The sequence below is a fragment of the Pelodiscus sinensis genome, chromosome 2, assembly GCF_049634645.1.
Source record: "Pelodiscus sinensis isolate JC-2024 chromosome 2, ASM4963464v1, whole genome shotgun sequence".
Taxonomy (NCBI): Eukaryota; Metazoa; Chordata; order Testudines; family Trionychidae; genus Pelodiscus; species Pelodiscus sinensis.
This window is the reverse complement of record NC_134712.1, coordinates 75,850,016-75,860,669: the sequence shown is the minus strand read 5'-3', so window position 1 is coordinate 75,860,669 and position 10,654 is coordinate 75,850,016. Positions and strand designations below refer to the sequence as shown.

Sequence of the window (10,654 nt, the reverse complement as noted above, 5' to 3'; positions counted from 1 at the left end):
GTGGAGACAGGGTACAGGAGTGGGGGGAGGAGGGGCACCCTAGCATCAGCATCCCCCCTTCTCCCTCCCACACCCTGCACAGGAAGCAGGAGGCTCCCAGGGGGGCAAAGGGCAGGAGCAGCATGACAGTGGGTACAGGACACTTGATAGCTTCCTGGCAAAACCCGTCAGGATCACCTAACAGAGGCTCCAAGATCTACTGGTAGATCACGATCTACTAGTTGGTGACCAATGTCTTATGGTATGGGAGTTCAGACATATTACCACCAGATTCTGTTCTGGAAGAGGGTAGCAGATGCTTAGCTCTCTGGCTGTGTATTATGTGGCTTACCATGTAAATCTATTTGCATTACTAAGCCTGAAGCCAATGAAGAGATTGTCAATTCACAGGAGAGAAGATCTGAATGAACAAACAAAAACAGGAGGGGAGTATGTCCTGTTACAAGTACAGCCAATAGATTTTGGGGGGATGGATGTTTCACGAGGGTAACTACTATCAGCTTGTTTTGTTTTATGAAAGGAGGATCAGAGCTAATGTAGCTGGAAAATGCTGCAAAGACTTTGGGTGAAATTAACCATTAGCCAAGAAAGTATCTTGTTAATTAAGTCAAGGGCAACTGTAGAAAGCATGTTACAATTTTATTACAAATGTAACCTTTTGTTTCTAATACTGTACTTTGACTTGCTACTTCTCTAATCCCTTAAGTAAACTTCCTTAAGTAAAAGTTTACATATTTTCACTAAATATATTTCTGACAGCTGTGCGCTAATGATGCGGGGATGAAAAGGCAAATTGTAAACTGGGATGCACTGTTTCATTGGGAGCAGCTAATCTGTGAATTCTGTCACTGATCAGTGGATCAGTGGCTGGAAACTCCAGGGGGACTCTTAGAGGGCTCTAGGTTGAAGTGCAAGTATCGCTAACTTGTAGAGAGAACTGCAGGTCTGTGTTGTCCGGGCCTTGTGGAATTGGGGATGTGAGCCCTGGCAACATTGGTAGTGGGTGAAACTGCTGCTTTGGGAGGCAAGTGCCCCAGTCTAAAGCCCCGTCCATATTCTACCCCTGCTCTACCCAGCCCTGCCCTGTCCCCATTGTCCCATCTGTCCCCCACCATCTCCCTCTTCTCTCTGCTCACCCATTCCAGCCAAATCCCTTAACCCAAATGTAGCAAATGACATTTGGGAAAAAAAATCCCACCCTTCTAAAATGTCTTTCTAAAGAAAATGGAGCATGTTTTCCACTGCATGCCACATTGTGACGACTGGAAATGCACAAGTTACTTAATTAAAAGCACTACAAATTTGAACATAAAAATGTCAGTCACACTTTTTTGATATATACTGAAGTTTGCCAGAGATTTATTTGCAAAACTTCGTAGTAAGGGCAAGTCACATTGTCCTGCTAAATACAACATTATATTGTGGAATACATAATGCGGCCTTTCTCTGTTTTACATTTTCTTCATCAGTATTTCTAAACTGATTTTATATTTTAAATATAATTTTAAGCCTTCATAAAGTGATCATTGCAGATTATTACATACTTAAATATATTGAAACAAAGACATTATTTTAAACTAATTAGATCAGTTTTGTGTGTTCATATCAAAGTTCATTGCTTTTAGAAAAAGGGAACATTTATTTTGTGCGATTTTCATAACATGTTAATGGAATTTCACTATATTTTTATATTAATATATATTTCCAAATATTCTAGGTATATCAAAGGATTTTATATCTTAGTAAGGTACTGATTTTTAGTGGAGGATTCTCTTAAAACTAGTTAATCAAAAAGTCAGAAGTAAAAGGGAAACTCATTAGTCCAGATATCTGTGAGAAAATGAATGTTGTCCCTTTAAGGGCTTTCTTCAACAGGTGTAGAGTGTGTGTTTTTGTACTCTAATAATTAAAATTAAAATTTGTATTTTAGGACAGGATCATCTTTTGAAGAATTTATTTGAAAAACTATTGTGTCTAGTGATCAAACATTTAAGGCTAAATCTGAATACTCAGATTATACATCTAAGTATCTATTCATGGACTTTTTCAGAGATGTGATTTTATACTCATCAAACACAAACTAAAGAAATATTTAAATCAAATTTTCAACTAAGTACCATAGTAATGCACAACAGTGTTTGTCAGTAGGGTTGGCACATGCCTGTTAAATGGTTTTATTACTACTTAATGGCTCTTTCACAGGTTCAGTGTTATGCTAATAGGTCTAGCAAGCTGCAAAGCTTTTCACTTTTAAGTTACAGTGGGGGTCTGTAACAGGAAAAACCTAAACAACAAATAGACTAGTAGCACCTACTACTACTAATAGTACAACTATTTGTTGTTTCTTAAGTTACAAAGAGTAGTCCTGAAACACCTTAGAGACCAACAAATATATATATATATATATATATACACACACAGTACCAAGAACTTTTGTGGGCAAAATCCATATCGTCAAATGAGCAGTGAGGAAGTGGGTTTTGCCCACGGAAGCTCATATATATATTTGTTAGTCTCTAAGGTGCCACAGGAATTCTTGTTTTTTTAAAGTTGCACTTTTAAATTTACAGGTCCACTTTAGGAGAAGAGTCACCAGTCTGCAAGGTGCAAACAGCCTGCTGTGGGAGCTTTGAGGAACTGTCATCTGAAGAAGTGGGCTGTGCCTGTGAAAGCTCATGAAACTATCTACATGTTTTATAGTGATAGAAATGTAGCCGTGTTAGTCTTTAAAGTGCTACCAGACTATTTGTTGTTTTTTTTAAGTCTGTCAGAACAAGGATAGGAAGAGGGAAGCGGTTGAGCACTAAGACCCAGGAGAGGCATTGCTTCCCCTTGTCTCATACCTGCCACCCATACCCAGCAGACTTCTTCACACTAAGGGCAGGTGAAAATGTCACATCCTGCAACACTGATGGGCATGACACTCAGTAAAAAACCTGACAGCTTCCTAAACATTACCTCTACATAGGGTTTGTAATATTGTATTGTTATAGGTTATTTCACTGTAATTTAAACTATACGTGAGATTAACTCTTCTCTGCTTCCCTTTACTTTCAGACATCAGCTGCAATGCATTTTATATGGTCAATAACAGAAGCAAAAAGCACATACCTCTAACAAGATGCTTAGGCACAGCTCCTCAAAGATACAGGAGCCCACCTTACATGGATTTAAATGGGAGGTAGGCACCTACATATGTCTGAAGATCTGTAGAGATCCTTGCACAGGTTATTTCTAAGGCCAGAGTGCTCATTTTTACTCAGGTTCTTGTATACAGCTGAGATAGCATGACCAGGACATGAAGTGGAATTTACACCAGTACAGCTGAAAAACAGACCCAAGATATCTTGAGGTGGTAGGGTAAGCTTACTGAGTGATCCCAGGCAAGTGGTTTAAATCTCTCTGAGCCTCAATTTCCCCTGTGCGAAAGAAAGTAATAATTATCTTGCTAGGGTGTTGCAGGGCTAAATTCATTATCTGAGATGCTCATATACAAAAGTGATGAATAACTAAAAATGTCTATCTATATATTTTAGAAATGTGTGTGTGTCTGTCTGTCTGTCGCTGAGTCTGTTTGTTCAAGAACTCCTCCTAAATGATAAGAGCTTCAACCACCAAAATTGGTATGTAGCTTCTTCTTATCCTAACTTAAAATAAGGTCAGGGTTTGGTATGGGCTGTACCTGGCATTTGATTGTTTTTAATAAAATGGAAAGGGAGGGGTCTGGAAGGAGGGATGGTTATGCTGTGGAGTGATCACGGGGAGGGATGGGGTGGGCAGCAAGCCCCCGGTGAGAACCGATTGGCTGTCAGCACATGACACCCTGGCCTGCCCAGGGAGCAACTGCTGGCTGGCCTGCACAGCACCCCCCACGTCGGGCTGCATGTAGCGAGTGCTGGCGGGTGACCTCCACAGCCCACACCTTCTTCCCCCAGACTGGCCCCTCCATCCCGAGGCTGGGTCTGGGGCAAAGCTAGCAGTCAGGGTGCACACCTTTCCCCCCAGCCAGCACTGGGAAGAAACAGGCAGTCAGGTACATGCCTCCCCTCTCCTCTGGGCTGACCTGGGGAAAAGCTGGAAGGCAGGGTGCATGGCCTTACCCACACTCTGGGCTGGACCCGGGCAACACTGGTTAAGTCTTCTAGTACTTAAGTTACTAAGTTAAGTACTAAGTTAACTGCTAGGTATGTAAACTTTTGCCACTCCTAATTTACATAAACAATCACTCATTTATTAACAACTCATTAACTAACAACATGGCAAAATGTACAATTAAAACACACATTGCAACAGAGGACAGAACCTCTACATGATGATCTTGTTGAAAACTCAATCAGGCTCAGAAAACAAGCTAAAAATAAAACTATTATCTGCTTGCAAGACCCCTAGCATGTTTGAGTGGATACTGTATTCTTCAATTTGTCTCCTGCAGTCTTGTGCAGTGTTTCTGTGGGATAATACTAGAAAATGCCTTCTACCCTAGAGGCACATGCACTTCAAGTGGTGATGTTTTGATCTGTAATGGGCTCACAATCTCACTTCTCTTACTGTGCTCACAATTTCATAGGGTCACTTATATGCAGATGTGGTTGGTGACACTGATGTATCCAGACATTAGGCAGTTAAATGTATGAATGACATTAATTTGTACCCAAATAAAATTGTATGTGTAAAGTGGAAGGCATCATTAATGTGGGCATAATTTACAGGTGCAGAAAGAGAGTTTGGATTTCAAAATTTAGCCCTTACCTCATACAATCAACTGGAAGCCTCTCTTCTCAGCATAGATTGAATAGCACAGTGCTGTGTGGACATCTCTTCTGTTACACTGGGTGCACTAATTTTGTTTCTTTGTGGCCCTCCAGACAATTTAGGCTGTGTCTAGACTACAGGCTTCTTTCAGAAGAAGCTTTTTTCGGAAGAGAACTTCCGAAAAAACTTCTTCCGAAAGAGTGTCCACATTGCAAAAGTACATCGAAAAAGTAATCTGCTTTTTCGAAAGAGTATCCAGACTGAATGGACGCTCTCTTGCATGTAAGCTGTGATTGCTATGGATGGAATGGCCACCAGGGCACCTGTGCTTTTTCCTCTTTCTTCTTCTTCCAAAAGAACTCCCTCTTCCCTGTCCACGCACGCTTTTTTCTGAAAGAGCTCTTTTGAAAAAGGCTTCTTCCTTGTAGAATGAGGATTACCAATGCTGGAAAAAACCCTCTGTTTTTTCGATTTTCTTGCTGAAGAACACAATTGTAGTATGGACATGCCTCAAGTTTTTTTGGAAAAATGGGCGTTTTTCCGACAAAACTCTGTAGTGTAGACTTACCCTTAGTGATCAAGCATGACTTTTCCTGGTTGTGAGATCTGATAGGACAAAGTCCTGATGTGTTACGGTATAAGGGAAAAATTATTGTTTGGGTTCTACAATGATCCATTGTTAAATGTTTGGCCTCCCTTTTCCCCTGAATTAAAACTCTGCACATTTACAATTGAGTTAATGTTGCTGTATTCTAGGTCCTTTTCACCACCATTAAAATTACAGCTGGGCCTGAATCAGAACTGCAGAAATAAAGATTCTTGAATTTAGGAACATCATCTACCTAATACAGGGACGGGTGCATTAGAAACACAGAGGATAGATTAAGAAAAGTTTGACTCCAGATCGAAGTTTAAACCCAACCTCTGGACATAATCAATACTGAAAAGTATAAATCTGAACTTTGCTGTTCAGGCCCATGTCGAGATGTAATAATTGTGGGAGAGGTAAGATATTGAACCCTGTGGGTATGTCTACACAGAAAAGTTATTTCGAAATAACAGCCCTTATTTCAAAATAACTTTCAAAGGGTAAACTGGGCGCCGCCATTTTTAAATCTCTGCTCGTTCGAACCCCGTGCCGCGCGGCCACACGCGGCACAAACTAGGTAGTTCGGACTAGGCTTCCTAGTCCAAACTACCGTTACTCCTCCATTTTTAAATCCCTCCTCGTGGAATGAGGAGTAACGGTAGTTCGGACTAGGAAGCCTAGTCCGAACTACCTAGTTCATGCCGCGTGTAGCCGCGCGGCACGGGGTTCGAACGAGCAGGGATTTAAAAATGGCGGCGCCCAGTTTATGCAAATGAAGCCCGGGAAATTCAAATCCCGGGCTTCATTTGCAAGTGCAGTATGCCTACATTACCCCGCTAGTTCGAACTAGCGGGGTAGTGTAGACATACCCTTAGTGTCTACACAACCAAACCGCTATTTCAAAATTAATTTGAAATAGCGGTGCGCTTATTTTGAATTTGGTAAACCTCATTCTACGAGGAATAATGCCAAATTTGAAATAGCTATTTCGAAATAAGTGCTGTATAGACACTTATTTCAAAATAGGGGGCCTCCAGCCTTCCCAGGGTGCCCTGGTGGCCACTCCAGCCTCTACCAAGAACACTCCTCTCCCTCCCCCCATCCCCAAAGCCCTTAAAGGGGTAGACTCTGGCTCAGTGCCTGTGCCAACTCCAAGTCTGCCAGCCCAGAGCCAGCAGTCACTGCCCCTGACCCAGTGGCTGCAAAACATGATCCAGCAAGCCACTGGCAACCAGCCCTCCACCACTGCCCAGGAGCAGTCTGCCAGCTCCCAGGAGCCTGCCAGGACCCAGAGAAGGCAGGTGCCTTCCTGGTCTAGGGTAGAGATCATGAACCTTATTCAGGTTTGGGGGCGATGCCCCCAATGGCCACAATTTCCACACTAGATGGAGGAACACAGCTGTCTATGGTAGGACAGCTGCCAGCCTGGCCACCAAAGGCCACATGCAAACCCAGGAGCAGGTTTGCATGAAAATCAACTTGGTCTGGTGAGACCCCCAACCCTGAGCCCTGAGCTTTCCATTCCCCTTGCTTCCCCCTTCCATCTCCCTCCTCCCCGGTTTCCCCCTTCCCTCTCCCACCTCCTTTCCCCACTCTCACCAGACTTTCATTCTCTCCATGGCCCAGTTTTGTTAAATAAAGAGAGTTTGTGTTCATGAAAATACATGCATTTTATTTGACATCAGGTAGAGGGGTTAAGGAGGGGTAAGTGGAAGGACGTGAGGGAGGAATGAGGCACAAGCCCCCAGTGGGGCAGATCAGGTAGGCTCTTAGTGCTCCTCAGAGTGCAAGCTCTCCCACAGGGCTTCCTCGATACTGACAGCCCTCCAAAGGACCTCCCGGATGGCAGCCTGCAGAAAGTGCAGCCAGGCTCGCAGCAACATGTCCAAGAGAAGCACCAGAGTGCCCAGGGGTGGCTCTGGCTCCATGTTGCAGAGTGATGTTGTATCCCAAGTGAGGGCAACCAGAGCACACAGAGACAAAATGCTTTGCTGTCCCTCATCGAGGTAGACAACCAAGCAGGGAAACCTGAGACCTGGCTGTCTGGGGGAGTCCCTTTAAGCACAGACCTCAGATAGCCTCAGGCAGCAGCCACACACAGTAAGTCCTGACATGGTGCCCTGCTGGAACTGGTTCCGGCCAGCCTTAAACGTGATTCAGTGTCTACTCAGTGTTGACGTGCTATTTCGAAATAAGCTATTTTGAAATAAGATCTTTTGAAATAACACTGGAGTGTAAACATACCCTGTAGTGGCAAAAGGAGGCCAAAAACTGGGGACTTGACCTCGTTTTCATTTTCATGCCCTTCTACTACTTCTGTGAAATAACATGAAAATTGTAAATGTGAGGGAAATCTGGCCCGTGACAAATATATTTACAGAAGGAAAAATGTGCTTTAATTGCACAAGGTGTAAATACAGATTTATGGGCCATTATAACCCATAGTACCATGGCTAATGCATAAAGCCGGAGCTTCTGCCTTCCATCATGTCCCTGCTCTAATCGTGATACCATTCTGCCTTCTAACCTCCCGCAATGGCTACTCCTTGAGATGCTGCTGCACCTGACAAGAGCAGGAACGGGTTACATGCGACAGCCTTAAGGTGCCACTCCTACACTCGGTGTGAACATGTTGTCTCCAGTAGCAGAACTAAATCTTTTCAGAATCAAAGAACAACATGTAGCCTGCACTTCTGGCTGTCTGGAAAAGAAAGTACTGGCCCCGAGCCCTGGCAGCTGGAACTGCAGCAGAAATGCAAACGGAAAGGAACAAAAGCTCCCCCCCCCTTTCCTTTCCCTCTCGCTGTTTATTCAGTTAGTTAATCTGATCGGTGGGCAATGTCTATTCTGAGTCAACTCCTAGCTACTGTAGCCATTAATAAGAAAAGAGCAATAGTTACACACTATGGATGCTTATTGCACAAACAACCCTTGAGTACTCTATGCTTTTATATAAAAAGGACACAGGCGAACACTTTACATGTTACACAAGGATATAACCCAAATTGCAACAGGTTTGACTCAGCCATCCATCCTTTCAGGGTAGTTGCACTGAGTACCATGTAGTTTCCTGTGTGTGGGTCTTGCAGATGAGACCTTAGAAAGAGAGGTCACAGCACTGTTCCCAAAAGTGAAGGATTGCCTGACCATCTTAGGTGAAACCTTCTCTTGTTTTTTTTCAGAATCCTGCCAAAGGAGAGAAAGACAGGGGTTCCAATGCATTGGCAACTATTCAGGAGACTGCTAGGGACATTTTCTCAGCAGGTAATGACTCCATGACTATATTGCTTTTGAGTGCTAAATTGGTGGCATAAGTGAGCATTCCCAGCATGCCTGCTTCCCTTTTGCTAACCAGGCTCAGCAATAATCTCAAGTAGGCCAGTGGCAGCGCATAGTTCAGTGGCTTTCTTCTTGACAGTTAAAGGGCTAATGATGGTGGCCTAGCACAGCCAATTATGCCAGATTTCTCTAAGGATGTGTCTCATATGGGAAGCTGGTGAACCATGGCTCTGGCCAAAGCTTAGAGATCAGCTGAGAACTGGCAGACTCCCAGCTGGGAGTCAGGCCAATTCACTTAAAGGTATTGTTAAATGTATAAGAAAGTATTTGCTGTTTAAACTTTATGAAAATCAATGGGATGCCATAGGCCTTGTTTTCACTTATCGGTACCTGCTATAATGCAATAGCAGACATATACATTGTACACATCCCATAACTAAATAACCCATCAAAGAAGGAGGAAGACTTGTGTAAGGCTAATGACAAACTTTAGCAGCAAAGTGACAATTTCAAAACAAGGGCTCATTGTGTATGATGATTAGAGATCATTCCTCATCACTTGTCATCAAAGATAGAGCCCAGTGGGTAGTGACCCCGTCAGCTTAGAATCACAGAGTACTAGAACTGGAAGGGACTTTGAGAGGTAAATGAGTCCAGTCCCCTGCCCTCATGGCAGGACCAAGCACCGTCTAGACCTTCCCTGGTATATGTCTGTCTAACCTGCTCTTAAATATCTCCTGTGATGGAGATTCCACAACCTCATTAGGAAATTTATTCCAGTGTTTAACCACCCTGACAGTTAGGAAGTTTTTCCTAATGTCCAACCTAAACCTCCTTTGCTGCAGTTTAAGCCCATTGCTTCTTGCCCTATCATCAGAGGTCAAGGAGAACAATTTTTCTCCCTCCTCCTTGTGACACCCTTTTAGATACCTGAAAACCGCTATCATGTCCCCTTTCAGTCTTCTCCTTTCCAAATTAAACAAGCCCAATTATTTCAGTCTTTCCTCGTAGATCATGTGTTCTAGACCTTTAATCATTCTTGTTGCTCTTCTGTGGACCTTCTCCAATTTCTCCACATCTTTCTTGAAATGTGGTGCCCAGAATTGGACACAATACTCCAACTGAGGCCTAATCAGTGCAGAGTACAGTGGAAAAATGACTTCTCATGTCTTGCTCACAACACTCATGTTAATGCATGACCAGAATCATGTCTGCTTTTTTTGCAACAGCATCACACTGTTGACTCATTTAGCTTGTGATCCACTATAACCCATAGATCCCTTTCTGCAGTACTCCTTCCTAGATAGTTACTTCCCGTTCTGTATGTGTGAAACTGATTGTTCCTTTCCAAGTGGAGTACTTTGCACTTGTCCTTATTAAACTTCATCCTATTTACCTCAGCTTGTTTTCTAGGACAAGATGTAAGTATGGACACAAAAAGAAATTCTTCATCTCTGGACTGTTTTGGATTCTAAAAAGGAAGAACAACAGAACAAGAAAACTAAGATCCCTTGAGTTATTCTGGGTAGTCCTGAGAGACATTTGGGAAACCAACAGATTACTACATCTCTGCTACCATTTAGAATGATAGACTGTGACTCATCTGTACATATATTTTACCTGGTTTAATCTCTCAGTAATTTTCATTTCTTTTCATAGCTAATAAACCTTTAGTCAATTAACTATAGAATTGACAGCCGGTGTTGTCTTTAGTGCAAGGTCAAGGATGCAACTTGATTTCAGTGACTGCCTGGTCTGTCAGGACTGGGAGTAATCTGGAATGTAAGTGGCCATTTTTCACTGGGGTGTAAGTGGCCATTTTTCACATAGTCCATCTTATCTGGAAGGCAAGACTGACTCTGATTCCACTATAAGAGTCTTGTAATACTTTGGTGTTTCATATTAAGTATGGTTAGTGAGATCTAATTACGGAATATACCACCAGTTTGGGGTATCTGCCTTGCTTTCGACAGTCTATTCTGAGGTTGGCACTCATGGTTGTGAGCTCTCCGGACAGTATGACAGCATGCATAC

At 42.9% G+C, this 10,654-nt stretch overlaps 1 long non-coding RNA gene across 1 annotated transcript; it reads left to right on the top strand.

Annotated features, from left to right (window-relative positions):
- The first annotated feature begins 3,159 nt into the window (after positions 1–3,159).
- Positions 3,160–10,251, top strand: LOC142826731 (uncharacterized). The gene is made up of 3 exons (XR_012900945.1): positions 3,160–3,623; positions 8,524–8,605; positions 10,034–10,251. It is a non-coding gene; the product is annotated as an uncharacterized LOC142826731 (long non-coding RNA).
- Positions 10,252–10,654: the final 403 nt, after the last annotated feature.